Source organism: Meleagris gallopavo, chromosome 32 (genome assembly GCF_905368555.1).
Source record: "Meleagris gallopavo chromosome 32, MGAL_WU_HG_1.1, whole genome shotgun sequence".
Lineage (NCBI taxonomy): Eukaryota > Metazoa > Chordata > Aves > Galliformes > Phasianidae > Meleagris > Meleagris gallopavo.
In genome coordinates this window covers 281,574-308,548 of record NC_139436.1, presented here as the reverse complement: position 1 = coordinate 308,548, position 26,975 = coordinate 281,574, and the positions used below count along the sequence as shown (strand labels likewise).

Genomic DNA, 26,975 nt, shown 5'->3' with positions numbered 1-26,975 from the left:
CCTATAGGATTGAGGGGGCCCAGAGGGTTGTGGGGTTTTTGAGGTCCCAATAGGATGTGGGGGGTCCTGTATGGGTTTGGGGTCCCTATGGATTGAGGGGGGGTCCTGTATGGGTTTGGGGGTCCCTATGGGATTGAGGGGGGTCCTATATGGGATTTTGGTCCCTATAGGATTGAGGGGGGGTCCCAGATGGGGTTGTGGGGTTTTTGAGGTCCCAATAGGATGTGGGGGGTCCTGTATGGGTTTGGGGTCCCTATGGATTGAGGGGGGGTCCTGTATGGGTTTGGGGTCCCTATGGGATTGAGGGAGGGGTCCTATATGGGTTTGGGGTCCCTATGGATTGAGGGGGGTCCTGTATGGGTTTGGGGTCCCTATGGGATTAGGGGGGGTCCTATATGGGTTTGGGGTCCCTGTAGGATTGAGGGGGGTCCCAGATATGGGTGTGGGGTTTTTGAGGTCCCAATAGGATGTGGGGGGTCCTATATGGGATTTTGGGGTCCCTATAGGATTGAGGGGGGTCCAGATGGGGTTGTGGGTTTTTGAGGTCCCAATAGGATGTGGGGGGTCCTGTATGGGTTTGGGGTCCCTATGGATTGAGGGGGGTCCTGTATGGGTTTGGGGTCCCTATAGGATTGAGGGGGGGTCCTATATGGGTTTGGGGTCCCTATGGATTGAGGGGGTCCTGTATGGGGTTTGGGGTCCCTATGGATTGAGGGGGGGTCCTGTATGGGTTTGGGGTCCATGGATTGAGGGGGTCCTGTATGGGATTGGGGTCTCTATAGGATTGAGGGGGGTCCTATATGGGTTTGGGGTCCCTATAGGATTGAGGGGGGTCCTATATGGGTTTTGGGGTCCTATAGGATTGAGGGGGGTCCTAGTATGGGTTTTGGGGTCCCAATAGGATGAGGGGGGTCCCAGATGGGGGTGTGGGGTTTTTGAGGTCCCTAATGGGTGTGGGGGGTCCTATATGGATTTTGGGGTCCCTATAGGATTGAGGGGGGTCCCAGATATGGGTGTAGGGTTTTTGAGGTCCCAATAGGATGTGGGGGGTCCTATATGGGATTTTGGAGTCCCTATAGGATTGAGGGGGGGTCCATGTATGGGTTTGGGGTCCCTATAGGATTGAGGGGGGGTCCCAGATGTGGGTGTGGGGCTTTGGGGTCCCCATAGGATGTGAGGGGTCCTATATGGGATTTGGGGTCCCTATTGGATATGGGGGGTCATATATGGGATTTTGGGCTCCTATAGGATTGAGGGGGGGTCCCAGATGTGGGGGTGCGGGGTTTTTGGGTCCCTAATAGGAATGAGGGGTCCTATATGGGATTTTGGGGTCCCTTAGATTGGATGGGGGTCCCAGAATGGGGTGTGAGGTTTTGGGGCCCCATAGGATGTGGGGGGTTCCTATATGGGTTTGGGGTCCCTATAAGATTGAGGGGTCCCATATGGGATGGAGTCCCATAGGATGTGGGTGTGGGGCTTTGGGGTCCCATAGGATGTGGGGGTCCCATATGGGATTTGGGGTCCTCATAGGATATGGGGGGTCCCTATATGGGATTTTGGGTCCCATTAGGATTGAGGGGGGGTCCAGTTGGGGTGGGGTGTGGGGTTTTGGGTCCCATAGGATGTGGGGGGTCCTATATGGGTTTGGGGTCCCATAGATTGAGGGGGGGTCCCAGATATGGGTTTGGGTTTTGGGATCCCATAGGGTGTGGGGTTTCCCTATATGGGTTTGGGGTCCCCATAGATGTGGGGGGGTCCAGATGGGGATGCGGGGTTTTTGGGTCCCCATATAGGGTGTGGGGGTCCCATATGGGATTTTGGGGTCCCATAGGATTGAGGGGGGTCCCAATATGGGTTTGGGTTTTGAGGTCCCTAGGGTGTAGGGGGGTCCATATGGATTTGGGGTCCCATAGGATTGGGGGGGTCCCATATGGGATTAGGGTTTTTGAGGTCCCATAAGATGTGGGGGGGTCCATATGGGATTTGGGTCCCCATAGGATATGGGGGGGTCCCATATGGGATTTGGGGTCCCATATAGATTGGGGGGGTCCCATTGGGGTTGTGGGGTTTTGGTCCCCATAGACGTGAGGGAGGTCCATATGGATTTTGGGGTCCCATATGATTATGGGGGTCCCTATAGGATTGAGGGGGGTCCCAGATGGGGGTCTATGGGTTTTGGGGTCCCCATAGATGTGAGGGGGTCCCATATGGATTTGGGGTCCCATAGATGTAGGGGGTCCCTATAGGATTTGGGGGTTCCCATAAGATGTGGGGGTCCTATTGGGGTTTTGGGGTCCCCATAGATTGTGGGGTCCATGCGATGGATTTTGGGGACCCCATAGATTATAGGGGGGCCCTATTGGGGTTTTGGGTCCCCATAGGATGTGTGGGGTTTTCCCATATGGGATTTGGGGTCCCCATAGGATGTGTGGTGCGGTCCCATATGGGTTTTGGGGTCCTCATAGGATATGGGGGGGGTCCCATATGGGATTTGGGGTCCCATAGATTTGGAGGGGTGGGGCCCAAATTGGTGTGGATTTTGGGATCCCTATAGGGTGTGCGGGGGTCTCATAGGGATTTGGGGTCCCCATAAGATGTGGGGGGTCCAAGACAAGGGTTTGAAGTTTTGGGGTCCCCATAGGATGTGTGGGGTTTTCCCATATGGATTTGGGGTCCCCATAAGATGTGGGGGGGTCCCATATGGGATTTGGGGTCCCCATAAGATGTGGGGGGTCCCATATGGGATTTGGGGTCCCCATAAGATGTAGGGGGGTCCCATATGGGATTTGGGGTCCCCATAGGATGTGGGGGTCCCATATGGGATTTGGGGTCCCCATAAGATGGGGGGGGTCCCATATGGGATTTGGGGTCCCATAAGATGTAGGGGGGGTCCCATATGGGATTTGGGGTCCCCATAGGATGTCGGGGGGTTTCTATTGGGGTTTTGGGACCCCATATGGGATTTGGGGTCCCCGTAGAATGTCGTGGGGTTCCTATAGGGGTTTTGGGGCCCCATATGGGATTTGGGGTCCCCGTAGAATGTCGGGGGGTTCCTATAGGGGTTTTGGGGCCCCATATGGGATTTGGGGTCCCCGTAGAATGTCGTGGGGTTCCTATTGGGGTTTTGGGACCCCATATGGGATTTGGGGACCCCGTAGGATGTGTGTGGGGGTTTCTATAGGGGTTTTGGGGCCCCATATGGGATTTGGGGTCCCCGTAGAATGTCGGGGGTTCCTATTGGGGTTTTGGGGCCCCATATGGGATTTGGGGTCCCCGTAGAATGTCGGGGGGTTTCTATAGGGGTTTTGGGACCCCATATGGGATTTGGGGTCCCCGTAGAATGTCGGGGGGTTCCTATTGGGGTTTTGGGACCCCATATGGGATTTGGGGTCCCCGTAGAATGTCGGGGGGTTTCTATTGGGGTTTTAGGGCCCCATATGGGATTTGGGGTCCCCGTAGAATGTCGGGGGGTTCCTATTGGGGTTTTAGGGCCCCATATGGGATTTGGGGTCCCATTAGAATGTCGGGGGGTTTCTATTGGGGTTTTGGGACCCCATATGGGATTTGGGGTCCCCATAGGATGTCGGGGGGTTCGTGCCGTGGTTTTGGGGCCCCATATAGGATTTGGGGTCCTCCGTGTGATGACGGGAGCCCCAGATGGGGCTGTGGGGTTTTGGGGTCCCATAGGATGTGCGGGCTGTCCCATATGGGGTTTTGGGGTCCCATAGGATGTGCGGGGTGTCCCATATGGGGTTTTGGGGTCCCCATAGGATGTGCGGGGTGTCCCATATGGGGTTTTGGGGTCCCATAGGATGTGCGGGGTGTCCCATGTGGGGTTTTGGGGTCCCATAGGATGTGCGGGGTGTCCCCTATGGGGTTTTTGGGGTCCCCATAGGATGTGCGGGGTGTCCCATATGGGATTTTGGGGTCCCCATAGGATGTGCGGGGGGTCCCATATGGGGTTTTGGGGTCCCCATAGGATGTGCGGGGTGTCCCATATGGGGTTTTGGGGTCCCATAGGATGTGCGGGGTGTCCCATATGGGGTTTTGGGGTCCCCATAGGATGTGCGGGGTGTCCCATATGGGATTTTGGGGTCCCATAGGATGTGCGGGGTGTCCCTATAGGAATTTTGGGGTCCCCCACATGATGAAGGCAGTCCCGAATGCGGGTGTGGGGTTTTGGGGTCCCATAGGATGTGTGGGGTGTCGCATATGGGGTTTTGGGGTCCCATAGGATGTGCGGGGGGTCCCATATGGGGTTTTGGAGTCCCCATAGGATATCGGGGGGTTCGTGCTGTGGTTTTGGGGCCCCATATAGGATTTGGGGTCCTCCGTGTGATGACGGGGAGTTTTGGGGTCCCCATAGGATGTGCGGGGTGTCCCATATGGGGTTTTGGTGGTCCCATAGGATGTGCGGGGGGTCCCATATGGGGTTTTGGGGTCCCCATAGGATGTGGGGGGAGGGGGGGGGAGGGGTCCCATATGGGATTCTGGGACCTCACAGGATGGGGGGGGGGGTTGTGTGGGTCACGGATTTGGGGTTTTTTTTGGGGGGGGGTTGTGATGGTCGGTTGGGGTTTTTTTGGGGGGGTGGTGTGGGGTCGGATTTGGGGTTTTGGGGTTTTGGATTGGGGGGGTCTATGGGGTTGTGTGGGTCACGGATTTGGGGTTTTGTTTTGGGGGGGGTTGTGTGGGTCACGGATTTGGGGTTTTTTTTTGTGGGGGGGTTTTGGGGTCCATGGGTGGGGGTGGTCACATTTGGGGTTTTTTTGGGGTATGGGTTGTGGGGTCGGGTTTTATGGGGTTTTGGGGTTTCATATGGGGGTGGGGGTACGGATTGGGGTTTTTTTGGGGGGGTGGGTCCGATTTGGGTGTGGGTCACGGATTGGGGTTTTTTGGGGGGGGTTGTGTGGGTCACGGATTTGGGTTTTTTTTTTTTTGGGTTGGGGGGGGTTGTGTGGGTCACGGATTTGGGGTTTTTTTTGGGGGGGGGTTGTGTGGGTCACGGATTTGGGGTTTTTTTATTGGGGGGGGTTGTGTGGGTCACGGATTTGGGGTTTTTTGGGGGGTTGTGTGGGTCACGGATTTGGGTTTTTTATTTGGGGGGGGTTGTGTGGGTCACGGATTTGGGGTTTTTTATGGGGGGGGTTGTGTGGGTCACGGATTTGGGGTTTTTTATTTGGGGGGGGGTTGTGTGGGTCACGGATTTGGGGTTTTTTTTGGGGGGGGGTGTGATGGGGTTTTGGGGGGTGGGTCACGGATTTGGGGTTTTTTTTGGGGGGGGTTGTGTGGGTCACGGATTTGGGGTTTTTTTGGGGGGGGTTGTGTGGGTCACGGATTGGGGTTTTTTTGGGGGGGGTTGTGTGGGTCACGGATTTGGGGTTTTTTTTGGGGGGGGTTGTGTGGGTCACGGATTTGGGGTTTTTTTATTGGGGGGGGTTGTGTGGGTCACGGATTTGGGTTTTTTTGGGGGGTTGTGTGGGTCACGGATTTGGGGTTTTTTTATTGGGGGGGGTTGTGTGGGTCACGGATTTGGGTTTTTTTATTGGGGGGGGGTTGTGTGGGTCACGGATTTGGGTTTTTTTTTGGGGGGGGGTTGTGTGGGTCACGGATTTGGGGTTTTTTTTGGGGGGGGTTGTGTGGGTCACGGATTTGGGGTTTTTTGGGGGGGGTTGTGTGGGTCACGGATTTGGGGTTTTTTTATTTGGGGGGGGTTGTGTGGGTCACGGATTTGGGGTTTTTTTTGGGGGGGGGTTGTGTGGGTCACGGATTTGGGGTTTTTTATTGGGGGGGGGTTGTGTGGGTCACGGATTTGGGGTTTTTTTTATTTGGGGGGGGGGTTGTGTGGGTCACGGATTTGGGGTTTTTTATTGGGGGGGGTTGTGTGGGTCACGGATTTGGGGTTTTTTTATTGGGGGGGGGTTGTGTGGGTCACGGATTTGGGGTTTTTTTTGGGGGGGGGTTGTGTGGGTCACGGATTTGGGGTTTTTTTTTGGGGGGGGGTTGTGTGGGTCACGGATTTGGGGTTTTTTTTGGGGGGGGGGTTGTGTGGGTCACGGATTTGGGGTTTTTTATTTGGGGGGGGGTTGTGTGGGTCACGGATTTGGGGTTTTTTTGGGGGGGGGTTGTGTGGGTCACGGATTTGGGGTTTTTTTTTGGGGGGGGTTGTGTGGGTCACGGATTTGGGGTTTTTTTTTGGGGGGGGGTTGTGTGGGTCACGGATTTGGGGTTTTTTTATTGGGGGGGGTTGTGTGGGTCACGGATTTGGGGTTTTTTTTGGGGGGGGGTTGTGTGGGTCACGGATTTGGGGTTTTTTTTGGGGGGGGGTTGTGTGGGTCACGGATTTGGGGTTTTTTTGGGGGGGGGGTTGTGTGGGTCACGGATTTGGGGTTTTTTTTGGGGGGGTTGTGTGGGTCACGGATTTGGGGTTTTTTTTTTGGGGGGGGTTGTGTGGGTCACGGATTTGGGGTTTTTTTATTGGGGGGGGGTTGTGTGGGTCACGGATTTGGGGTTTTTTTTTGGGGGGGGTTGTGTGGGTCACGGATTTGGGGTTTTTTTATTGGGGGGGGTTGTGTGGGTCACGGATTTGGGGTTTTTTTTTTGGGCGGTGGGGTTGTGTGGGTCACGGATTTGGGGTTTTTTATTGGGGGGGGGTTGTGTGGGTCACGGATTTGGGGTTTTTTTTTGGGGGGGGGTTGTGTGGGTCACGGATTTGGGGTTTTTTTTTGGGGGGGGGTTGTGTGGGTCACGGATTTGGGGTTTTTTTGGGGGGTGTGGGTGGTTGGGGTTTGGGGGTGTGGGTCACGGATTTGGGGTTTTTATTGGGGGGGGGTTGTGTGGGTCACGGATTTGGGGTTTTTTTTTGGGGGGGGGGTTTGTGTGGGTCACGGATTTGGGGTTTTTTTCCGATTTGGGGGGGGCGTGTGTTTGGTCACGGATTGGGGTTTTTTTTGGGGGGGGGTTGTGTGGGTCACGGATTTGGGGTTTTTTTTTTGGGGGGTGGGGGGTTGTTGTGGGTCAGGTTGGGGTTTTTGGGGGGGTGGTCTTTGGGGTTGGGGGGGGGGGGTTTGGGGGTGGTGGGTGGCACGGTTTTTTTGGGGGGGGGTTTCTTGGGTTTTTTGGGGGGGGGTTGTGTGGGTCACGGATTTGGGGTTTTTTATGGGGTGGGGGTGTGGGCGTGGGGTTGGGGGGGGGGGGTGTGGGGTCACGGATTTGGGGGTTTTTTTTGGGGGGGGGTGTGGTCCGGATTGGGGTTTTGGGGGGGTTGTGTGGGTCACGGATTTGGGTTTTTTTGGGGGGGGTTGTGTGGGTCAGGTTTGGGGTTTTTTGGGGGGGGGGGTTGTGGGTCACGGATTTTGGGGGTTTTTTTATGGGGGGGGGGTTGTGGGTCCACGATTTGGGTTATTGGGGGGGGTTTGTGCACGGTTTGGTTTTTTATTGGGGGGGTGGTGGGTCCGATTTGGGTTTTTTTGGGGGGGGGGGGCGGCCCATGACTTAGTGTTCCCCCCCCCCCCCCCCAATGCGTTGGGGGGGTCCCCAAACTTCGGGTCGATCCCCCCCCCCCCCCCTTGTCCCCCGCCCCCCCCCCCATCCCGCCCCCCCCATCCCTCCCCTCCCCCCCCCCCCCCATCCCGGTGCGATCCCCCCGCAGTGCCCCCCCCCCCGCCCCGCCCCCCCACCGCAGTGCCCCCCTCCTCCCGCCCGCCCCCCCCCCCCGCCCCCCCCCCCGCAGCGCTAAAACGGCCCGAACGGCGGCCGTGCGGAGAACGGAGCGAGATGGAGCGGTGAGGGGGGGGGCTGTGGGGCTGTGGGGCTGTGGGGCTGTGGGGCTGTGGGGCTGTGGGGCTGTGGGGTCCTATGGGACTGCGGTGTCCTATGGGGAGATGAGGGGGGGGTCCCTATGGGGAGATGGGGGGGGGTCCCTATGGGGCGATAGGGGGGGGCTGTGGGGCTGTGGGGCTGTGGGGCGGGGGGGTCCTATGGGGGTGATGGGGGGTTTCTATGGGGTGGGGGAGGAGTCTATGGGGAGGTGAGGGGGGGGGTCCCTATGGGGAGGTGGGGGGGGTTCCTATGGGGCGATAGGGGGGGGCTGTGGGGCTGTGGGGCTGTGGGGCTGTGGGGCGGGGGGGTCCTATGGGGGTGATGGGGGGTTTCTATGGGGTGGGGGAGGAGTCCTATGGGGAGATGGGGGGGGGTCCCTATGGGGCGATAGGGGAGTTCCTGTGGGGCTGTGGGGTTGTGGGGCTGTGGGGCTGTGGGGTCCTATGGGATGATGGGGGGTTTCTATGGGGTGGGGGAGGAGTCTATGGGGAGATGAGGGGGGGTCCCTATGGGGAGATGAGGGGGGGTCCCTATGGGGCGATAGGGGGGTCCTGTGGGGCTGTGGGGCTGTGGGGCTGTTGGGCGGGGGGGTCCTATGGGGGTGATGGGGGGTTTCTATGGGGTGGGGGGGGAGTCCTATGGGGCTGTGGGGCTGTGGGGTGGGGGGGTCCTATGGGGGTGATGGGGGGCTTCTATGGGGTGGGGGAGGAGTCCTATGAGACTGCGGTGTCCTATGGGGAGATGAGGGGGGGGTCCCTATGGGGCGATAGGGGGTTCCTGTGGGGCGGGGGGGTCCTATGGGGGTGATGGGGGGTTTCTATGGGGTGGGGGGGGAGTCCCTATGGGGCTGTGGGGCTGTGGGGCGGGGGGGTCCTATGGGGGTGATGGGGGGTTTCTATGGGGTGGGGGAGGAGTCCTATGGGAAGGTGGGGGGGGCGTCCCTATGGGGAGATGAGGGGGGGTTCATATGGGGCGATAGGGGGTTCCTGTGGGGCTGTGGGGCTGTGGAGCTGTGGGGCAGGGGGGTCCTATGGGGGTGATGGGGGGTTTCTATGGGGTGGGGGAGGAGTCCTATGGGGAGGTGTGGGGGGGGGGGGTCCTATGGGACTGCGGTGTCCTATGGGGAGATGTGGGGGGGGTCCCTATGGGGTGATAGGGGGGTTCCTGTGGGGCTGTGGGGTCCTATGGGGGTGATGGGGGGTTTCTATGGGGTGGGGGAGGAGTCCTATGGGGAGGTGTGGGGGGGGGGGTCCTATGGGACTGCGGTGTCCTATGGGGAGATGTGGGGGGGGTCCCTATGGGGCGATAGGGGGGTTCCTGTGGGGCTGTGGGGTCCTATGGGGGTGATGGGGGGTTTCTATGGGGTGGGGGAGGAGTCCTATGGGGAGGTGTGGGGGGGGGGGGGTCCTATGGGACTGCGGTGTCCTGTGGGGAGATGTGGGGGGGGGGTCCCTATGGGGCGATAGGGGGGTCCTGTGGGGCTGTGGGGCTGTGGGGCTGTGGGGCGGGGGGGTCCTATAGGGGTGATGAGGGATTTCTATGGGGTGGGGGAGGAGTCCTATAGGGAGGTGGGGGGGGGGGGGTCCTATGGGACTGCGGTGTCCTATGGGGAGATGGGGGGGGGTCCCTATGGGGCGATAGGGGGGTCCTGTGGGGCTGTGGGGCTGTGGGGCTGTGGGGCGGGGGGGTCCTATGGGGGTGATGGGGGGTTTCTATGGGGTGGGGGAGGAGTCCTATGGGGAGGTGGGGGGGGGGGGGTCCTATGGGACTGCGGTGTCCTATGGGGAGATGAGGGGGGGGTCCCTATGGGGCGATAGGGGGGGGCTGTGGGGTTGTGGGGTTGTGGGGCTGTGGGATCCTATGGGGATGATGGGGGGTTTCTATGGGGTGGGGGAGGAGTCCTTTGGGGAGGTGGGGGGGGGTCCTATGGGACTGCGGTGTCTATGGGGAGATGGGGGGGGGGATCCCTATGGGGAGATGAGGGGGGGTTCCTATGGGGCGATAGGGGGGTCCTGTGGGGCTGTGGGGTCCTATGGGGGAGATGGGGGATTTCTATGGGGTGGGGGAGGAGTCCTATAGGGAGGTGGGGGGGGGGGGTCTATGGGACTTCAGTGTCCTATGGGGAGATGGGGGGGGGGTCCCTATGGGGCGATAGGGCGGTCCTGTGGGGCTGTGGAGCTGTGGGGCTGTGGGGCGGGGGGGTCCTATGGGGGTGATGGGGGGTTTCTATGGGGTGGGGGAGGAGTCCTATGGGGAGATGAGGGGGGGGTCCCTATGGGGAGATGGGGGGGGGTCCCTATGGGGCGATAGGGAAGTCCTATGGGGCAGGGGGGGACTATGGGAGGATGGAGGTTCCTATGGGGTGGGGGGATGCAATGGGGAGATGGGGTTGCCTATGGGGCGGAGGGGGGGTCCTGTGGGGCTGTGGGGTTGTGGGGCTGTGGGATCCTATGGGGATGATGGGGGGTTTCTATGGGGTGGGGGAGGAGTCCTATGGGGAGGGGGGGGGGGGTCCCTATGGGGCGATAGGGGGTTCCTGTGGGGCTGTGGGGTTGTGGGGCTGTGGGATCCTATGGGGATGATGGGGGGTTTCTATGGGGTGGGGGAGGAGTCCTATGGGGAGGTGGGAGGGGGGGTTCCTATGGGACTGCCGTGTCCTATGGGGAGATGGGGGGGGGGTCCCTATGGGGAGATGAGGGGGGGTTCCTATGGGGCGATAGGGGGGTCCTGTGGGGCTGTGGGGTCTATGGGGGAGATGGGGGATTTCTATGGGGTGGGGGAGGAGTCCTATGGGGAGGTGGGGGGGGGGGGGTCCTATGGGACTTCAGTGTCCTATGGGGAGATGGGGGGGGGGGTCCCTATGGGGCGATAGGGGGGTCCTGTGGGGCTGTGGAGCTGTGGGGCTGTGGGGCTGTGGGGCGGGGGGGTCCTATGGGGGTGATGGGGGGTTTCTATGGGGTGGGGGAGGAGTCCTATGGGGAGGTGAGGGGGGGGTCCCTATGGGGAGGTGGGGGGGGTTCCTATGGGGCGATAGGGGGGGGCTGTGGGGCTGTGGGGCTGTGGGGCGGGGGGGTCCTATGGGGGTGATGAGGGGCTTCTATGGGGTGGGGGAGGAGTCCTATGGGGAGATGAGGGGGGCTCCCTATGGGGCGATAGGGAAGTCCTATGGGGCGGGGGGGGACTATGGGAGGATGGAGGTTCCTATGGGGTGGGGGGATGCAATGGGGAGATGGGGTGCCTATGGGGCGGAGGGGGGGTCATATGGAGAGATGGGGAGACCTATGGGGAGATGGGAGGGGTCCTATGGGGTGATGGGGGGTCCTATGGGGCGGGGGGGGGGACTATGGGGTGATGGGAGGGGGGTCCTATGGGGAGATGGGGGGGGTTCTATGGGGTGATGGGGGGTTCCTATGGGGCGGGGGGGGGACTATGGGGTATGGGGGGGTTCTATGGGGTGGGGGGATGCAATGGGGAGACGGGGATCCTATGGGGCGGTGGGGGGGTCCTATGGGGCGGAGGGGGACTATGGGGTGATGGGAGGGGGGTCCTATGGGGTGATGGGGGGTTCCTATGGGGCGGGGGGGGACTATGGGGTATGGGGGGGTTCTATGGGGTGGGGGGATGCAATGGGGAGACGGGGATCCTATGGGGCGGTGGGGGGGTCCTATGGGGTAATGGGAAGATCCTAAGGGGAGGTGGGGGGGGGGAGTCCTATGGGGCGTAGGGGAGCTATGGGGCAATGGGGGGATACTATGGGGTGAGGGGGGGTCCTATGGGGTGGGGGGATGCAATGGGGAGATGGGGATCCTATGGGGCGGTGGGGGGGTCCTATGGGGCGGAGGGGGGGTCATATGGAGAGATGGGAGACCTATGGGGCGGGGGGGGACTATGGGGTGATGGGAAGGGGGTCCTATGGGGTGATTCCTATGGGGTGGGGGGGGCTATGGGGTGATGGGGGGGTTCCTATGGGGTGGGGGGATGCGATGGGGAGATGGGGATCCTATGGGGCGGCGGGGGGGGACTATGGGGTGATGGGGGGGTCCTATGGGGTGATGGGGGGGTTCCTATGGGGTGGGGGGGGCTATGGGGTGATGGGGGGGTTCCTATGGGGTGGGGGGATGCGATGGGGAGATGGGGATCCTATGGGGCGGTGGGGGGGTCCTATGGGGAGATGGGGGGGTCCTATGGGGCGGGGGGGGACTATGGGGTGATGGGGGGGTTCTATGGGGTGATGGGGGATTCCTATGGGGTGGGGGGGGCTATGGGGTGATGGGGGGGTTCCTATGGGGTGGGGGGGTTCTATGGGGTGGGGGGATGCAATGGGGAGATGGAGTGCCTATGGGGCGGTGGGGGGTTCCTATGGGGAGATGGGGGGTCCTATGGGGCGGGGGGGGACTATGGGGTGATGGGGGGATTCCTATGGGGTGGGGGGGGGACTATGGGGTGATGGGGGGGTTCCTATGGGGTGGGGGGTTCTATGGGGTGGGGGGATGCAATGGGGAGATGGGGATCCTATGAGGCGGTGGGGGGGTCCTATGGGGCGGGGAGGGACTATGGGATGATGAGAGAGGGGTCCTATGGGGTGATGGGGGGATTCCTATGGGGTGGGGGGGGACTATGGGGTGATGCGGGGGTTCCTATGGGGTGGGGGGATGCAATGGGGAGATGGGGATCCTATGGGGCGGAGGGGGGGGCCATATGGAGAGATGGGAGACCTATGGGGCGGGGGGGGACTATGGGGTGATGGGAAGGGGGTCCTATGGGGTGATGGGGGGGGTTCCTATGGGGTGGAGGGGGACTATGGGGTGATGGGGGTTTCTGTGGGGTGGGGGGATGCAATGGGGAGATGGGGTGCCTATGGGGTGGGAGGGTGGTTCCTATGGGGCAGAGGGGGACTATGGGGTGATGGGGGGGTTCCTATGGGGTGGGGGGATGCAATGGGGAGATGGGGATCCTATGGGGCGGTGGGGGGGTCCTATGGGGCGGTGGGGGGGTCCTATGGGGTGATGGGAAGATCCTAAGGGGAGGTGGGGGGGGGGAGTCCTATGGGGCGGAGGGGAGCTATGGGGCAATGGGGGGATACTATGGGGTGAGGGGGGGTCCTATGGGGTGGGGGATGCAATGGGGAGATGGGGTGCCTATGGGGTGGGGGGGGGTCCTATGGGGCGGAGGGGGGGTCATATGGAGAGATGGGAGACCTATGGGGCGGGGGGGGACTATGGGGTGATGGGAAGGGGGTCCTATGGGGTGATTCCTATGGGGTGGGGGGGGCTATGGGGTGATGGGGGGGTTCCTATGGGGTGGGGGGATGCGATGGGGAGATGGGGATCCTATGGGGCGGTGGGGGGGTCCTATGGGGAGATGGGGGGGTCCTATGGGGCGGGGGGGGACTATGGGGTGATGGGGGGGTTCTATGGGGTGATGGGGGGATTCCTATGGGGTGGGGGGGGCTATGGGGTGATGGGGGGGTTCCTATGGGGTGGGGGGATGCAATGGGGAGATGGGGATCCTATGGGGTGGTGTGGGGGTCCTATGGGGAGATGGGGGGTCCTATGGGGCGGGGGGGGGGACTATGGGGTGATGGGAGGGGGGTCCTATGGGGAGATGGGGGGTCCTATGGGGCGGGGGGGGACTATGGGGTATGGGGGGGTTCTATGGGGTGGGGGGATGCAATGGGGAGATGGGGATCCTATGGGGCGGTGGGGATCCCAGTTATGGGATCCAACTGTGGGGTCCCATGATGGGGTCTGGCTGTGGGGTCCCCAATTATGGGGTCTGGCTGTGGGGTCCCCAGTTATGGGGTCTGGCTGTAGGGTCCCCAATTATGGGGTCTGGCTGTAGGGTCCCCAATTATGGGGTCTGGCTGTAGGGTCCCATGATGGGGTCCGGCTGTGGGGTCCTCAGTAATGGGGTCTGGCTGTGGGGTCCCCAATTATGGGGTCTGGCTGTAGGGTCCCATGATGGGGTCTGGCTGTGGGGTCCCCAATTATGGGATCCAACTGTGGGGTCCCATGATGGGGTCTGGCTGTAGGGTCCCCAGTTATGGGGTCTGGCTGTGGGGTCCCCAATTATGGGGTCCGCCTGTGGGGTCCCCAGTTATGGGGTCTGGCTGTAGGGTCCCATGATGGGGTCTGGCTGTGGGGTCCCCAATAATGGGGTCTGGCTGTGGGGTCCCCAATTATGGGGTCTGGCTGTGGGGTCCCATGATGGGGTCTGGCTGTGGGGTCCCCAGTAATGGGGTCCGGCTGTAGGGTCCCATGATGGGGTCCGGCTGTGGGGTCCCCAATTATGGGGTCTGGCTGTGGGGTCCCATGATGGGGTCTGGCTGTGGGGTCTCCAATTATGGGGTCTGGCTGTGGGGTCCCCAATGCTGGGATCCGGCTGTAGGGTCCCATGATGGGGTCTGGCTGTGGGGTCCCCAGTTATGGGGTCTGGCTGTGGGTCCCAGTTATGGGGTCTGGCTGTGGGGTCCCCAATTATGGGGTCTGGCTGTGGGTTCTCCAATTATGGGGTCTGGCTGTAGGGTCCCATGATGGGGTCTGGCTGTGGGGTCCCCAATAATGGGGTCTGGCTGTGGGGTCCCCAATTATGGGGTCTGGCTGTGGGGTCCCATGATGGGGTCTGGCTGTGGGGTCTCCAATTATGGGGTCTGGCTGTGGGGTCCCCAGTTATGGGGTTCAGCTGTGGGGTCCCATGATGGGATCTGGCTGTGGGGTCCCATGATGGGGTCTGGCTGTGGGGTCCCCAATTATGGGATCCATCTGTGGGGTCCCATGATGGGGTCTGACTGTGGGGTCTCCAATTATGGGGTCTGGCTGTGGGGTCCCATGATGGGGTCTGGCTGTAGGGTCCCAGTTATGGGGTCTGGCTGTAGGGTCCATGATGGGGTCCGGCTGTGGGGTCCCCAATTATGGGGTCTGGCTGTGGGGTCCCATGATGGGGTCTGGCTGTGGGGTCCCCAGTTATGGGGTCTGGCTGTGGGGTCCCATGATGGGGTCTGGCTGTGGGGTCCCCAATTATGGGGTCTGGCTGTGGGGTCCCCAGTGCTGAGGTCCGGCTGTGGGGTCCCCAGTTATGGGATCCAACTGTGGGTCCCATGATGGGGTCTGGCTGTGGGGTCCCATGATAGGGTCTGGCTGTGGGGTCTCCAATTATGGGGTCTGGCTGTGGGGTCCCCAGTTATGGGGTCTGGCTGTGGGGTCTCCAATTATGGGGTCTGGCTGTGGGGTCCCCAATTATGGGGTCCAGCTGTGGGGTCTCCAATTATGGGGTCTGGCTGTGGGGTCCCCAGTGCTGAGGTCCGGCTGTGGGGTCCCAGTTATGGGATCCAACTGTGGGTCCATGATGGGGTCTGGCTGTGGGGTCCCATGATAGGGTCTGGCTGTGGGGTCTCCAATTATGGGGTCTGGCTGTGGGGTCCCAGTTATGGGGTCTGGCTGTGGGGTCTCCAATTATGGGGTCTGGCTGTGGGGTCCCCAATTATGGGGTCCAGCTGTGGGGTCTCCAATTATGGGGTCTGGCTGTAGGGTCCCCAATTATGGGGTCCGGCTGTGGGGTCCCCAATTATGGGGTCCGGCTGTAGGGTCCCATGATGGGGTCTGGCTGTGGGGTCCCCAGTTATGGGGTTCAGCTGTGGGGTCCCATGATGGGGTCTGGCTGTGGGGTCCCCAATTATGGGGTCTGGCTGTGGGGTCCCCAGTTATGGGGTTCAGCTGTGGGGTCCCATGATGGGGTCTGGCTGTGGGGTCCCCGGTTATGGGATCTGGCTGTAGGGTCCCATGATGGGGTCTGGCTGTGGGGTCTCCAATTATGGGGTCCGGCTGTGGGGTCCCCAATTATGGGGTCCATCTTTGGGCTCCTGTGATGGGGTCCTGTTACGGGGTCCCCATTGCTGGGCTCTGGTTATGGGGTCCCCAGTTTTGGGGTCCAACTATGGGGTCCCCAACCTCCGTCCCCACCCCACAGAGTCCCGGTGTTGGCGGCCGCCCTGCTGCTCCTCGTGGCCACCGCTGCGGCCGATGGTAAGGGGGGACAGTGGGGTTGTGGGGTCGTGTGGGGTTGTGGGGTTATGGGGTTGTCTGGGGTTATGGGGTTGTCTGGGGTTACGGGGTTGTCTGGGGTTACGGGTCGTGTGGGGTCGTGTGGGGTTACGGGGTCGTGTGAGGTTACGGGGTCGTGTGGGGTTGGGGCTGTGGGGTTGTGTGGGGTTGGAGTTACGGGGTCACTTGGGGTTGTGGGGCTATGGGGCCATATGGGGCCATGTTGGTCCATGTGGGGCCGTATGGGATATGTGGGGCTGTGGGGCTATATGGGATCGTGTGTGGCCCATGTGGGGCCATATGGGGCCATGTTAGTCTATGTGGGGCCAGATGGGGCCATATGGGACGATTGGGGCCACATGGGGCCATGTGGGGTTATGGGGCCGTGTGGGGCCCTATGGGGCCGTGTGGGGCCGTGTGGGGCGTATGGGGCTCTGTGGGGGCGTATGGGGCCGTGTGGGGGCGTATGGGGCCGTGTGGGGCCCTATGGGGTGGGGCGTGTGGGGTGTATGGGGTCTGTGGGGGGTATGGGGCTCTGTGGGGCGTATGGGCGTGGGCCGATGGGGTGTTGGGGCATATGGCCTGTGGTTATGGGGCCGTGTGGGGATTGGGCGTGGGATGGGGCCGTGTGGGGGCGTATGGGCTGCAGTGGGGCTATGGGGCCATGTGGGGCCATGTGGGGCTGTGTGGGGGCATATGGGACATTGGGGCCATATAGGGGCCCTGTGGGCCATGTGGGCCATATAGGGCCATGTGGGCCATGTGGGGCCTATAGGGCATGTGGGGCCATGTGGGCCATATAGGGCCATGTGGGGCTGTGTGAGGCCATATGGGGCCATGTGGGCCATACAGGGCCATGTGGGGCCATGTGGTGCCATGTGAGGTTATGGGGCCGTGTGGGGCCATATGGATCTATTGCGGCCATATGGGGCTGTGTGGGGCCTTGGGGCTGTGGGGCTGTGTGGGGCATGTGGGCGTGTGGGGCTGTGGGGGCCGTGTGGGCCATATAGGGCCATGTGGGGTCGTGTGGGGCTACTGGGGCCATATGGGGCCATATGGGGCTATGTGAGGCCACATGGGACTATTGGGGCCATATAGGGCCGTGTGGGGCTGTGTGAGGCCGTGTGGGGCCATATAGGGCCCTATGGGGCTGTGTGGGGCTACATGGGACTATTGGGGCCATATGAGGTCATGTGGGGTTATGGGGCCGTGTGGGGTTATGTGGGACCATATAGGACCGTGGGGGGGGCTGTGTGGGGCCTATGGGGCCGTGTGGGGTTATAGGGCCATGTGGGGCCGTGTGGGGCCGTGTGGGGTTATAGGGCCGTGTGGGGCCATGTTGGGCCGTGTGGGGTTATAGGGCCGTATGGGGTTATAGGGCCATGTGGGGCCATGTGGGGCCGTGTGAGGTTTTAGGGCCGTGTGGGGCTGTGTGGGACCATGTGGGGCCGTGTGAGGTTATAGGGCCGTGTGGGGCTGTGTGGGGCGTGTGGGGCCGTGTGGGTTTATAGGGCCGTGTGGGGCTGTGTGGGCCATGTGGGGTGTGTGGGGCCGTGTGAGGTTATAGGGCCGTGTGGGGCCATGTGGGGCCGTGTGGGGTTATAGGGCCATGTGGGGCCTTGTGGGGCCGTGTGGGGCCATGTGGGGCCATGTGAGGTTATAGGGCCGTGTGGGGCCTATGGGGCCAGTGTGGGCCGTGTGGGGCCGTGTGGGGTCTTAGGGCCGTGTGGGGTTATAGGGCCATTGGTGGGGCCATGTGGGGCCATTGGTGTGGCCGTGTGGGGTTATAGGGCCGTGTGGGGCCATGTAGGTGTGTGGGGTTTGGGCCGTGTGGGGCCATGTGGGGCCGTGTGAGGTTATAGGGCCGTGTGGGGCCATGTGGGTAGCCATGTGGGGCCGTGTGGGGTTATAGGGCCTTGTGGGGCCGTGTGGGGCCTGTGGGGTCATGTGGGGCCTGTGGGGCCGTGTGGGGCCGATGTGAGGTTATAGGGCCGTGTGGGGCCTGTGGGGTTTGGGCCGTGTGGGCCATGTGGGGCCATGTGAGGTTATAGGGCCGTGTGGGGCCATGTGGGGCGTGTGGGCATGTGGGGCCGTGTGGGGCCATGTGGGGCCGTGTGAGGTTATAGGGCCTGTGGGGCCGTGTGGGGGCCGTGTGGGGCCATGTGGGGTTATAGGGCCGTTTGGGGCCTGTGGGGCTATGGGATGTGGCGTGTGGGCCATGTGGGGCCGTGTGGGTTTATAGGGCCGTGTGGGGCCATGTGGGCAGTGGTTGTGTGTGGTGCCATTGGGCCGTGTGGGGCCATGTGGGTTATAGGGCTGTGTGGGGCCATGTGGGGCCGTTGGCTGTGGGTTATAGGGCCGTGTGGGGCCTGTGGTGGGGTTATGGCCGTGTGGGGCCGTGTGGGGTTATGGGCCGTGTGGGGCTTTGGGCCATGTGAGGTTGGGCCGTGTGGGGCCGTGTGGGGTATAGGCGTGTGGGCCATGTTGGGCCGTGTGGGGCCATGTGTGGCCGTGGGTTATAGGCGTGTGGGCCGGAGGTTATAGGGCATGTGGGCCAGGTGGGGCCGTGTGGGCGTGTGGGGTTATGGGGCCGTGTGGGGTTATGGGCCGTGTGGGGCCATTGTGGGCCCAATGGGGCCATGTGGGCCATGTGGGGCCATGTGGGGCCATGTGGGCCAGTGTGGGGCCGTGTGGTCCTGGCCCCACACGCATGTTCCCCCCCCAGCAGGGTCCGCGAGCGCAGCGCTGCAGCGCCGTGAGTCGTCGGGGGGGCAGAGCTAGGTGGGGCTCGTCCCGATCCTTTGTGCCCCACAACACCCACACCCGGCAGCCACCACAGCCACCGCAGCTCCATGCCAACCCACCCCACAACTGTTCTATAGAGGCGTCGGGCCGCAAAGTGGAGGGCGTCGGGAGAGTGAGTGGGGGGTGGGCATGGGGGTGGGGTGTGGGGTGGCATTGGGGACTTTATGGGGGGAAGGATATGGGGGACTTTATGGGGTGGGGGGTTGGGGGATATGGGGGATGTGGGGGATGTGGGGGATGTAGGGTGGGAGTGGGGATGTGGGGATATAATGGGGAGATGTGGGGTTTATGGGGAGATATGGGGAGATATGGGGTTATATGGGATTATATAGGGAGATTTGGGGAGATATGGGATTATATGGGAGATATGCGGTTATATGGGATTAATAGGGAGATATGGGGTTATATGGCATTATATAGGGAGATATGGGGAGATATGGGGAGATATGGGGGGATATGGGGAGATATGGGGTTATATGGGATTATATAGGGAGATATGGGGAGATATGGGGAGATATGGGGTTATATGGGATTATATAGGGAGATATGGGGAGATATGGGGTTATATAGGGAGATATGGGGAGATATGGGATTATATAGGGAGATATGGGGAGATATGGGATTATATAGGAAGATGTGGGGAGATATGGGGTTATATAGGGAGATATGGGGTTATATGGGGAGATATGGGGAGGTATTGGATTATATAGGGAAATATGGGGAGATATAAGGATATATGGGGAGATATGGGATTATATAGGGAGATATGGGGAGATATGGGGAGATATGTGATTATATATGGAGATATAGGGAGATATGGGGAGATAGGGGATTATATAGGGAGATATGGGGAGATATGGGATTATATAGGGAGATATGGGGAGATATGGGATTATATAGGGAGATATGGGGTTACATGGGGAGATATGGGGAGATATGGGGTTATATGGGGAGATATGGGGAGATAAGAGGATATATGGGGTTCTGTGGTGTTATATGGGATTATATGGGGATACATGGAGAAATATGGGGTGATATGGGGAGATATGGGGTTATATGGGGTTCTATGGGGTTCTATGGTGTTATATGGGATTATATGGGGATACATGGAGAAATATGGGGAGATATGGGGAGATATGGGGTTATATGAGGTTATATGGTGTTATATGGGATTATATGGGGATACATGGAGAAATATGGGGTTATATGGGGACTTTATGGGGTTCTATGGTGTTATATGGGATTATACGGGGATACATGGAGAAATGTGGGGTGATATGGGGAGATATGGGGAGATATGAGGTTATATGGTGTTATATGGGATTATATGGGGATATATTGGGAAATACGGGGTTATATGGGGTTATATGGGGAGATACGGGGGAATATGGGGATACATGGGGTTATATGAAGATATACGGGGATATATGGGTTTGTATGGGGATATATGAAGAGATATAGGGATATATGGGGTCATATGGGAATGTGAGGGTGCACGGATATATGGGGTTATATGGGTTTGTATGGGGCGATATGGGGAGACATGGGGCAATATGGGGTTATATGGGGATACATGGGGAGATATGGGGATACGTGGGGTTATATGGGGTTATATGGGGAGATATGGTGTTATATGGGGAGATATGGGGGGATATGGGGAGATATGGGGTTATATGGGGATACATGGGGAGATATGGGGATACGTGGGGTTATATGGGGTTATATGGGGAGATATTGTGTTATATGGGGAGATATGGGGGGATATGGGGAGATATGGGGTTATATGGGGATGTGAGGATGTGCGGATATATGGGGTTATATGGGGATATATGGGGAGATATGGGGAGATATGGGGTTATATGGGGAGATATGGGGTTATATGGGGTTATATGGGGAGATATGGGGTTATATGGGGAGATATGGGGAGATATGGGTTTATATGGGGAGATATGGGGTTATATGGGGTTATATGGGGAGATATGGGGAGATATGGGGTTATATGGGGAGATATGGGGAGATATGGGGTTATATGGGATTATATAGGGAGATATGGGGAGATATGGCATTATATGGGGTTACATGGGGATGTGAGGATGTGCGGATATATGGGGTTATATGGGGAGATATGGGTTTGTATGGGGAGATATGGGGGGATATGGGTTTGTATGGGGAGATATGGGGGGATATGGGGTTATATGGGGAGATATGGGGAGATATGGGGTTATATGGGGAGATATGGGGTTATATGGGATTATATAGGGAGATATGGGGAGATATGGGGATGTGAGGATGTGCGGATATATGGGGTTATATGGGGATATATGGGGAGATATGGGGAGATATGGGGTTATATGGGGAGATATGGGGTTATATGGGGTTACATGGGGATGTGAGGATGTGCGGATATATGGGGTTATATGGGGAGATATGGGGAGATATGGGGTTATACGGGGAAATATGGGTTTGTATGGGGAGATATGGGGGGATATGGGTTTGTATGGGGAGATATGGGGCGATATGGGGCTACATGGGGTTATATGGGGACGTGAGGATTTGGGAATATATGGGGCGACGTGGGGGTATATAGGGGCGTGGGGCAATGGGGATACGGGGACATGGGGACAAAAGGACAGACTGAGGTAGGGACGTGGGGACAATGGGGATGTGGGGGTGTGGGGACATCGGGGTTATGGGGACAGGAGGACAATGGGGACGTGGGAATAGGGGAAGTGTGGGGACAGCGGGGTTTGGGAACACGGGGATGTGGGGACAGATGTGGGGACACGGGGACAATGGGACGCGGGGGTTTGGGGATATGGGGACAGGCAGGTGTGGGGACAGCGGGGGTATGGGGTTGTGGGGACAATGGGGATACGGGAACAATGGGGCAGGGGACTCTATGGCAATGTGGGGACACGGGGACATTGGGGTGTGGGGACATGGGGACAATGGAGACGTGGGGATATGGGGACAATGGGGACGTGGGGATGGGGGACGGGATACTATGGGGATATGGGGGCGTGGGGATATGGGACTTCACGGCAATGTGGGGGCATGGGGACATTGGGGTGGGGGGACATGGGGACATCGGGGCTATGGGGGAAATGGGGATATGGGAAATATGGGGATATGGGACAGTGGGGGCAATGAGGATCTAGGAAATATGGGGATATGGGACAGTGGGGATATAGGAAATATAGGGATATGGGATATGGGAACACACAGATATGGGGACACGAGGATATGGGACAGTGGGGACAATGAGGATATAGGAAATATGGGGGTATGGGACAGTGGGGATATAGGAAATATAGGGATATGGGATATGGGAACACACAGATATGGGGACACGAGGATATGGGACAGTGGGGACAATGAGGATATAGGAAATATGGGGGTATGGGACAGTGGGGATATAGGAAATATAGGGATATGGGATATGGGAACACACAGATATGGGGACACGAGGATATGGGACAGTGGGGACAATGAGGATATAGGAAATATGGGGGTATGGGACAGTGGGGATATAGGAAATATAGGGATATGGGATATGGGAACACACAGATATGGGGACACGAGGATATGGGACAGTGGGGACAATGAGGATATAGGAAATATGGGGGTATGGGACAGTGGGGATATAGGAAATATAGGGATATGGGATATGGGAACACACAGATATGGGGACACGAGGATATGGGACAGTGGGGACAATGAGGATATAGGAAATATGGGGATATGGGACAGTGGGGATATAGGAAATATAGGGATATGGGATATGGGAACACACAGATATGGGGACACGAGGATATGGGACAGTGGGGACAATGAGGATATAGGAAATATGGGGGTATGGGACAGTGGGGATATAGGAAATATAGGGATATGGGATATGGGAACACACAGATATGGGGACACGAGGATATGGGACAGTGGGGACAATGAGGATATAGGAAATATGGGGGTATGGGATATGGGGAATCTAGGAAATATGGGGATATGGGATATGGGATCAGAGGGGTGTGGGGACACGAGGATATGGGGCAGTGGGGACGGACAGACGTGGGGACGTGGGGCCAATGGGGATTTGGGAGATATGGGGACATAGGGACCACGGGGACACGAGGATATGGGGATATGGGGACGGGCAGATGTGGGGCCAATGGGGACGTGGAGATACGGGAATGTGGGGCAATGGGGACACGGGGATATGGGGTGGAGGGCTCTGTTCCCAATGGCCGTCTGTCCCCGATGTCCGTCTGTCCCCATAGGTGACCTCAGCACCTCAGGGCAGCGCGTGGGCACAGGTAGGGGGCAGTGGGGCACTATGGGGTGGGGGGGGGTCACGGTGTGGGGTCACATTATGGGGGCGCGGGATGGGGTCACGGTGTGGGGTCACTCTGTAGGGTCACGGTGTGGGGTCACATTATGGGGTCATGGGATGGGGTCACACTGTAAGGAATTGGATGGGGTTACGGTGTGGGGTCACATTATGGGGTCACAGTGTGGGGTCATGGGATGGGGTCATGGGATGGGGTCACAGTATGGGGTCATGGGATGGGGTCACACTGTAGGGTCATGGGATGGGGTCACAGTGTGGGGTCACAGTGTGGGGTCATGGGATGGGGTCATGGGTTGGGGTCATGTGGGGACACTGGGGTCACATTGTAGGGTCATGGATTGGGGTCACAGTGTGGGGTCACGGTGTGGGGTCATGGGATGGAGTCAAATTATGGGGTCATGGGATGGGGTCAAATTATGGGGTCATGGGATGGGGTCATGGGATGGGGTCATGTGGGGACACTGGGGTCACATTGTAGGGTCATGGATTGGGGTCACAGTGTGGGGTCACAGTGTGGGGTCATGGGATGAGGTCAAATTATGGGGTCATAGAATGGGGTCACACTGTAAGGAATTGGGATGGGGTCACGGTGTGGGGTCACATTATAGGGTCATGGGATGGGGTCACACTGTAGGATCATGGGATGGGGTCACAGTGTGGGGTCACATTATGGGGTCATGGGATGGAGTCACACTGTAAGGAATTGGGATGGGGTCACGGTGTGGGGTCACATTATAGGGTCATGGGATGGGGTCACACTGTAGGATCATGGGATGGGGTCACAGTGTGGGGTCACATTATGGGGTCATGGGGTGGGGTCACACTGTAAGGAATTGGGATGGGGTCACGGTGTGGGGTCACGGTGTGGGGTCACAGTGTGGGGTCATGGGATGGGGTCACACTGTAGGGTCATGGGATGGGGTCACAGTGTGGGGTCATGGGATGGGGTCACAGTGTGGGGTCACATTATGGGGTCACAGTGTGGGGTCACATTATGGGGTCATGGGATGGGGTCATACTGTAAGGAATTGGGATGGGGTCACGGTGTGGGGTCACAGTGTGGGGTCACGGTGTGGGGTCACGGTGTGGGGTCATGGGATGGGGGTCATGGGATGGGGGTCATGGGATGGGGTCATGTGGGGACACTGGGGTCACATTGTAGGGTCATGGATTGGGGTCACGGTGTGGGGGGTGTGGGGTCACAGTGTGGGGTCATGGGATGGGGTCACAGTGTGGGGTCACATTGTGGGGTCATGGAATGGGGTCATACTGTAAGGAATTGGGATGGGGTCACAGTGTGGGGTCACGGTGTGGGGTCACGGTGTGGGGTCATGGGATGGGGTCACACTGTAGGGTCATGGGATGGGGTCACAGTGTGGGGTCACATTATGGGGTCATGGGATGGGGTCATGTGGGGACACTGGGGTCACACTGTGGGTCATGGTGTAGGGTCATGGGATGGGGTCACGGTGTGGGGTCGTGGGACGGGGTCACGGTGTGGGGTCATGGGATGGGGTCACAGTGTGGGGTCGTGGGGTGGGGTGACGGTATGGGGTCGTGGGACGGGGTCACGGTGTGGGGTCATGGGGTGGGGTCACGGTGTGGGGTCGTGGCGTGGGGTCACGGTGTGGGGTCGTGGCGTGGGGTCACGGTGTGGGGTCGTGGGGTGGGGTGACGGTGTGGGGTCGTGGGGTGGGGTCACAGTGTGGGGTCGTGGGACGGGGTCACAGTGTGGGGTCATGGGGTGGGGTCACGGTGTGGGGTCGTGGCGTGGGGTCACGGTGTGGGGTCGTGGGGTGGGGTCATGGTGTGGGGTCGTGGGACGGGGTCACGGTGTGGGGTCGTGGGACGGGGTCGTGGGGTGGGGTCACGGTGTGGGGTCATGGGGTGGGGTCACGGTGTGGGGTCGTGGGACGGGGTCGTGGGGTGGGGTCACGGTGTGGGGTCACGGTGTGGGGTCACGGTGTGGGGTCATGGGATGGGGTCACAGTGTGGGGTCGTGGGGTGGGGTGACGGTGTGGGGTCGTGGGGTGGGGTCACAGTGTGGGGTCGTGGGGTGGGGTCACGGTGTGGGGTCGTGGGATGGGGTCACGGTGTGGGGTCGTGGGGTGGGGTCATGGTGTGGGGTCGTGGGATGGGGTCACAGTGTGGGGTCGTGGGGTGGGGTCATGGTGTGGGGTCATGGGGTGGGTCGTGGTGTGGGGTCGTGGGACGGGGTCATGGGGTGGGGTCACGGTGTGGGGTCGTGGGGTGGGGTGACGGTGTGGGGCAGAGGGGCTGCAATGCAGTGTGGTGACGTGGGGTTGCAGTGTGAGATTGCAGTGCAGGGTTGCAATGCGGGGCTGTGATGCAAGGTTGCAGTGCAGGGTCGCAGTGTGGGGTTGCATTGCAGGATCGCAATGCAGAGCTGCAATGCAGGGTCGCAGTGTGGGGTTGCAATGCAGAGCTGCAATGCAGAGCTGCAATGCAGGGTTGCAATGCAGGGTTGCAGGTTGGGGGTTGCAATGCAGGGTTGCAATGCAGGGTTTCAATGCAGAGCTGCAATGCAGGGTCACAGTGTGGGGTTGCAATGCAGGGTTGCAATGCAGGATTGCAATGTAGGGTTGCAATGTAGGGTTGCAGTGTGGGGTTGCAATGCAGGGTTGCAGTGTGCGGTTGCAATGCAGGGTTGCAATGCAGAGCTGCAATGCAGGGTCACAGTGTGGGGTTGCAATGCAGGGTTGCAATGCAGAGCTGCAATGCAGGGTTGCAATGCAGAGCTGCAATGCAGGGTCACAGTGTGGGGTTGCAATGCAGGGTTGCAATGCAGAGCTGCAATGCAGGGTTGTAATGCAGGGTTTCAATGCAGGGTCACAGTGTGGGGTTGCAATGCAGAGTTGCAATGCAAGCTTGCAATGCAGGGTCGCAATGCAGGGTTGCAATGCAGGGTTGTAATGCAGAGCTGCAATGCAGGGTTGTAATGCAGAGCTGCAATGCAGGGTCGCACTGTGGGGTGTCCTCATGCTGCCCCCCCCCCCCAGGTGTCACCGCCGTCGGCTTTGAGCCCCAAGAGTCCCCAGGCAGCGACTCCTCTTCCTCCTCCTCCTCCTCCTCCTCCTCCATGGACGGCCCCAACAGCGCCGGGGAAGCGCGGGGAGGTGAGTGTGTGGGGGGGGGCAAAGCAGGGGGGCAAGAGGGGCTGGGCTATGGGGGGTCTGGGGGGGCTATGGAGGGTCATTGGGGGGCTGTGGGGGGGGGCACGGGGCTATGAGGGGGTCATGGGGGGGTAGGGGGGCATGGGGGGTTGGGCTATGGGGGGTGTGAGGGGGTGTGGGGGGGCTATGGAGGGTCATTGGGGGGCTGTGGGGGGGCATGGGGCTATGAGGGGGTCATGGGGGGGTATGGGGGGGCTTGGGCTACGGGGTGTGAGGGGGTGTGGGGGGGCTATGGAGGGTCATTGGGGGGCTGTGGGGGGGGCGCAGGGCTATGAGGGGGTCATGGGGGGGTAGGGGGGGTTGGGCTATGGGGGGTGTGAGGGGTGTGGGGGGGCTATGGAGAGTCATTGGGGGGCTGTGGGGGGGCATGGGGCTATGAGGGGGTCATGGGGGGGCACAGGGGGTTGGGCTATGGGGGGTGTGAGGGGGTGTGGGGGGGCTATGGAGGGTCATTGGGGGGCTGTGGGGGGGGCATGGGGCTATGAGGGGGTCATGGGGGGGTAGGGGGGGCATGGGGGCTTGGGCTATGGGGGTGTGGGGGGTGTGGGGGGGCTATGGAGGGTCATTGGGGGGCTGTGGGGGGGGGCACAGGGCTATGAGGGGTATGGGGGGGCATGGGGGTTTGGGCTCTGGGGGGTATGGAAGGGTATGGGGGGGTGTGGGGGGGCTATGGGGAGTCGTATGCGGGGGGGCATGGGGCTATGAGGGGGGCATGGGGGGGGTATGGGGGGGGACATGGGGGTTGGGCTGTGGGGGGATGGGGGGTGTGGG

At 60.1% G+C, this 26,975-nt stretch overlaps 1 long non-coding RNA gene across 1 annotated transcript; it reads left to right on the top strand.

The window, feature by feature from the left end:
- The first annotated feature begins 7,716 nt into the window (after positions 1 to 7,716).
- On the top strand, positions 7,717 to 26,148 carry LOC146542079 (uncharacterized). Its single transcript, XR_014880707.1, has 4 exons — positions 7,717 to 7,784; positions 15,787 to 15,842; positions 22,940 to 22,975; positions 26,031 to 26,148. It is a non-coding gene; the product is annotated as an uncharacterized LOC146542079 (long non-coding RNA).
- The last annotated feature ends 827 nt before the right edge of the window (positions 26,149 to 26,975 follow it).